General features: G+C 39.0%; 1 pseudogene; it reads right to left on the bottom strand.

The window, feature by feature from the left end:
• Positions 1 to 4,169: 4,169 nt before the first annotated feature.
• LOC114040627 lies at positions 4,170 to 5,090 on the bottom strand (annotated as a pseudogene).
• Positions 5,091 to 6,254: the final 1,164 nt, after the last annotated feature.

The raw sequence follows: 6,254 nt of genomic DNA, 5'->3' as shown, positions 1-6,254 counted from the left end.
CCAAAAGTTGGATGTAATATTTTCACATGCCCCCAAATTGTTGTGCATATGATAGAGGAAGTTTCAAATTCTGCAAAAACAAGCTTAAAGTGCTTCAAACATGTTTGTGTCTTCCACAGAGGAAAAAGAACTTTGTAACACAATTGGCATCGATAGAACGTGATTAGCTCCAACTCCGTGGAATATCATTGGGAACCCCCAAAGAGTTTGTGAACCACTAAAAGGGAGGCACTGCACTGACTAAACCATTCGACCTCATTTTCCATCCCCCCTCTTCTCAGAGACTGAAGCTGTGTTTTAGAAAATCTCAGCAATGGAAAATGGTGATAATGCCAGTTTATAGTGAGAGAAGCTGCTTGGTAGACTTGGGTTTTAGTACTGGACAGGAAGTACAGAGTCCTGGGTTCTACACTGAGCTGAGCCATGGATAAACTGGGTGACCTGGTGAAAGTCACTGAGCTCTTTCAGTGGAGTTGGCCTGGAGTAGAAACCTTGTATGGGAACATGCTCAGACTTTCTTTTAGGATGACAGTGAGAGTTAAGGTACTCCCTTCTGAACTCCTAGGGACCTGCATCTTCATCTATTTCCCTACCATTTTTATCCTGCTGTGCCTTCTACTGCTACTGTTGCCCCAACCTAATAACACACACCACTCCCACAGACACACACGCACACATGCGAAAGCATGGACACATACACAGAATCTTCTTTCAGTCTTGTAATCAGATCATCACCTCTATTATCTCTGAAAAGGCGATGGATAGCTCAACGGTTTCACTCATCAAATCTAGGACTTCCCCAAACAAACCATTCTTCCCTGGCCCTCACACTCCTGAAAAGTGTCATCTCTCCCTACAATTACACTTAAACAGAAGTTTGAGGCACTTTGCATATACCATTTCATTTGATCCTAACAACGGCTCCATAAGATATAAGGAGTTATTACTATTCTCATTTGACACAAGAAGAAACTGAGGCTGGGAGAGGTTAAGTGACTTGGCCAGGATCACACAGCTAGTTCATGATTATGACAGTAATCAAACTCAGGTCTTGTTGACTTCAGTTCCAGATCTCTCTTGTCAACATGACTGAGCTGCTTATTGAATCATAAAATTGTTGAGGTTAGGGACTATCTTGCTTTTGTATTTGTTTTCCTACTGGCAAGCAGAGTACTTGGCATGTAATAATATCTAATCAATTTTTTTCACTCATTCTTCTTCCATGAAGCAAACATGTTAAAGGCTGAGGAATCAAAGACAAAAGTAATAGATCCCGCCCTTCAGTGAGGGCTATTACAAATAGTCAACACTAAAAAATAAGATGACTTCATTAGATTAATGAAGAAGGATATTAATATTGTTAAATATACCTGAGTATCCTTATCATTTCACATTCCATTTCAAATTTGTTGTGGCAGTGGTATAATGCTGCATTTTTTCATGCTTTGGAATCCTGTTTATGATGACATGTGAGGATATGGACAGATGAACCAAAAGGTACAAGTTTGCTATGTCCCAATAGGGCCCCAGGTATCTAGAAGCAGAGATCTGTGAACACTAGCCAGGTATCAAATTTCCAGGGAGATTCTTGAGAGGGATAGAGGGAGGAATCACAGACTCTTAGAGTCAGAGGGCTCCAGAGATCATCAAATCTAATCCATACTGGAAAAGGTATTTTCCTTATGACATACCATATAAGCAGACACCCCATTGAAGACCTCCAGTGAAGAAGAATTATTCAGTGTGTACCACCAATTTGGAATTACTCCATTTGTTAGATAAAATTTTCCTTTTCTCAACTCAAAATTTCTGTGTTTTGCCTTCAAGGACCCACCAGAATGTGTCTAATCCTTATTTCACAAGACACATTTTCAAATAGTTGATCTCCACACACTTAAATACAACTTCTCTATGATAAATATAATAATTTCTATGTATGAATCAATATCCAGTAAATCCACTCTGTGCATCTTCCAGGTAGCAATGTCCTTCCTAAAATGTGGCAACCAGAATAGAAGAAAATACTCAAGTGTTCCCTGAAAGGGGGCAGCTAGGTGCTATACTGGATAAAGCATTGGGTCTGAAGACAGGAAGATCTGAGTTCAAGTCCAGCTTCAGACATTTACTAGTCATGTAACCTGCGTAATTCACTCAAACTCTATTTGCCTCTTCATCTGTAAAATGGGGACACAGTAGAGAAGAAAATGGTAAACCACTTCAGCATCTTTGCCAAGAAAACTTCAAGAATGATGTCCATGGGGTCACACAGAGTTGAATGCAGTTGAATGAATGAATAACAAAAACTCTGAAAAGGGCAGAGGATAGCAGTAGCATCAGACCCCTCATTTGGGAAAAATGGCTGCTCAATGTGGTTATATATGGCATTAGCATTTTTGCTTCCAAGTATACTATTGACTGATATTATACTGGTAGCCCACTAATACCCATAGTGTTTTTACAGATGAAACATGACTTCTTCATAGTGATCTAGTGCTAGTTGATTTGAGCCTCCTAAATTAAAATTTACAAATGGAGAATGGGTAGTGTCACAGGGTAAAAAGAACCACCATGACCTACTACATATTAGGGAGTCAGTTACCTCATTTGTGAAATCTACAATTGTTTTCAACTTGAAGTACAGGCATAACCCATTTCAAAGTCCCTCACTACTCACCAAGACTTTTGGTCTCACCTGGACCATATCTTGGGAAATGGGAAATTACCTTCAAAGAAGAATATTCTCTCTCTCTCTCTGTCTTTCTCTCTCTCTCTCATTAGCTTATTACCCCTGAATAGTATTGCTCCTTCAAAATCTACTTATATGTTGATGGTATAGAATGTTCCTAAGTTTCTCCCAATGTGGTCAAGATGGGTCTCCAACTCTTATAAAATAATTCAAGTTACCAAATGCTGTCCAGCCTTTATTTCATCCCACAGAAAAATTAAAAAATGATAAAAAACAAACCTCACAGGAACCTCTATTTAGACACAGAAACATATAAAGCACCAAAAGAACCTATTAGCTGGAATGGAATTAGTATTGAAGTTGGCATGAGGATATTACACTGACATTACAGTGAAATAAGTCTTTCTCACAGACTCAAAGTTCTTTCCAGGCCATCAGAACCATTCTGTGGTTTATATTCCTTCCTAAAAGTAGCCATACTGCAGTGATGTCCTGGAGCCAGCTCCAAGTGGTTCACAAAGAGATAATTACATTTGGGTCTAGCATCTGGACTATAGAGATCAAGAAATACTACAAATCAGGACTTCCTTTATTGTATTCATTGTTTTCAGAAAGTGACAGAGAAAATAAAAAACATAAATCACATTTCAAAGTGTACCAGATATACATTTTTTTTGCTGAAGACCTGGTTCTTAAGCATTTACCAGCTCATCTCTCTTTTAGGGGCTACTAAATAAGGAATGTCATTAATATTGAAGCTATATCTTCCAAACAATTCATTGATTTTCCTCTTGCAGTACTAAACTATTAAAAAATATGTAGCTGATCTTCCTCTTTCTAGGAAAATAGCTACAATTGTGGCATTGCACTTAGACTGTGTGTGTGTGTGCATATGTGCGTCTCTGTGTGTGTTTGTGAGGGCATCTATATGGTACAGTGGATAGAGCACTGGGTTTGGAATCAAGAGGGATCTTCTTTATGAGTTCAAATAGAGTCACAGTTGCTTGCTAGCTGTGTGACCCTGGGCAAGTCTCTTAACCTTGTTTGCATCACTTCCTCATCTGTTCAATGAGCTGGCAAAGGAAATAGGAAACCCCTCCAGTATCTTTGCCAAGGAAACCCCAAATGAGGTCATGAAGAGTCAGGCACAACTGAACAACAACAAGAGAATACATGTACATGTTATTCCTTCCATATAATAGTCTTATAAAATAGGGGGTACTATTGCCATTAAACATGAGGAAATGGAGATTGGGACTTGCCTAGGGCTATACAACATGAAAGTGTCTAAGACAATATAAATTCAGGTATCTTCTAACACCAAGTATATGACACTTTCTACTACCAAATATTTCCTTTAAAAAATTCTGTATTATAGTTCTGTGTGCATAAGAAAAATAGCCTGACTGAGGGACTGGATTCCAGAACGTGGGAGGGGCAGATTGGATTTTCTCTCTAAGAAAAAAAGATGATCTAACTGAAGTCATTGTCCCCTCATAGCTTTCCTAAAAGCATTCTTGACCTCTTTGTTCCTAAAACTATAGACCAGAGGGTTCAACATGGGGATGACCATGGTGTAGAACACTGACACCACTTTGTCTGTGTCCATTGAATGACTTGAGCTGGGTTGGAAGTATATGAAGATGAGTGTCCCATAAAATATGGACACTGAGGTGAGATGGGAAGCACACGTGGTGAAGGCTTTCTGGCGGCCCTTAGCAGAATGGATCTTCAGGATGGTGATGAAGATTAACAAGTAGGAAGCAAAGGTGACAAGAAATGGGAAAAAGACAGTGAATGATCCAAAGATAAATAATACTGACTCACTGATGTGAATATCAGAGCAGGAGAGAACTAAGAGAGAGGGAATCTCACAGAAAAAGTGATGGATCACATTGGACCTACAGAAGGAAAGGTTAAATGTATTCCCTATGAGTATGGAGGCGACCAGAAAGCCACTAATGTGAGCACTACTGGCTAGAAATGTACACCGTGTTGAAGTCATGGTAGTGGTGTAATGTAGAGGTTTGCAGATAGCTGCGTGGCGATCATAGGCCATAGAGGCTAAGAGGAAATTTTCAGTACCAGCAAAGGCCCCAGAGAAGAACAACTGTGTAGCACATCCATTGTAGGAGATGACCTTGTTCCCTGTGAGGAGCCCATCCAGCACCTTGGGGCTAACAGATGTAGAACAGCCAAAATCCACCAGAGAGAGGTTACTAAGAAAAAAATACATGGGGGTGTGTAGGTGGGAATCCTAGGAGATAAGAACTATTATTCCCAGGTTCCCTACCAGGGTGATGAGGTAGATGAGGGTGAACATTATGAAGAGTGGAACTTGAAACTCTGGAACATCTGTTAATCCTATGAAGATGAACTCATTCTCTTCAGATCTGTTCTCCATAGATGTCTTTGGGGATGGGGAGGGTGGGGCTGGGATTCATCTGTGACAAAAGAGAAAATATAAAAAAGATTAACTCACTAAAATGTATTACTCTCAGATGTAAAGCATGACCAGAGGCATATCTTGTATTAGGCATTTTTAAAAAAGGAATTAAATAGCCAACAGTATTGTTGGGGCTGTCCTAACACTTATGCCATGATCCCCAAATTCCTTGATCCAAACCCCTATTGGGAGAAAGACCCTTACCCACAGCTTTCCAATTTTTTATAATATATAGCATTTTTAATTTCAAAAGGAGCCTATCCATCATCAGGATAAAGAAATGCTTCATTGTCTGGTGAAAATTTGCATGGGTTAAAGGTTTATCATTGCAAAGGTTTGGGGAATTATACCTTTTCTTAAAAAAAGGGAACAGAACAAATACAGGTACTAGGGAGATGATAATATGGATAATAATAACTGAAATCCATATTATCCTTGAAAGTTAAATAAATATGCTCTCCCCAACTCCATTAACATATTACTTAGAATAGAAAATCAAGGCTGATATAGCTTTCCAGTGACTTGGAAAAGGTCAAATAAGTATATGAGGTGGAATTTGAAAAGAAATGTTCCTGACCCCAAATTTAGCTCCCTATCCACAATGGAACATTGCCTCTCCAGAAATAAGAAGACATGAAGAGAGTTAGGAGCCGCCCTGATGAGTCCAAATCACAGATAAACTACAATCTTGAGTACTGAAAGGACTCTCGGCTATGATTTCTTAGCCACTGTCCATCAACTTTGAAAAAAAGAATGGGATATCTAGTAAAAGACTGGAGAAAAGCACATGCCTCACTTTTGACTGACCATAGACCAGGAAATTTGACAACAACCCCAGGTAAAATTTTACAATATACCTTGGACGGGATAACAAGTGGACAATCAGAAAAGGAAACAAAGAACACTCAGCGTCAGTATGATTTCATCAGGAACAGGCTATTCCAGACGCTCTATTTACTAAATTTACTGAATAGTAAATAAGGGAAATGCTACATATACAGCTTGCCCATAATTCTGTAAAGTATTTGGAAAATCTCTCCTTTTAGATCTGTGAAAAAGAAGTAGCAATGATGGTTAGATGCTAGCAAAATTAGAAGGATTCTGAACTGGTTAGAATGGCTT

The sequence above is a fragment of the Vombatus ursinus genome, unplaced genomic scaffold, assembly GCF_900497805.2.
Source record: "Vombatus ursinus unplaced genomic scaffold, bare-nosed wombat genome assembly UNPS02013895.1, whole genome shotgun sequence".
Taxonomy (NCBI): Eukaryota; Metazoa; Chordata; class Mammalia; order Diprotodontia; family Vombatidae; genus Vombatus; species Vombatus ursinus.
Note: the sequence above shows the minus strand (reverse complement) of the source record. Positions and strands in the feature narration are given on the sequence as shown.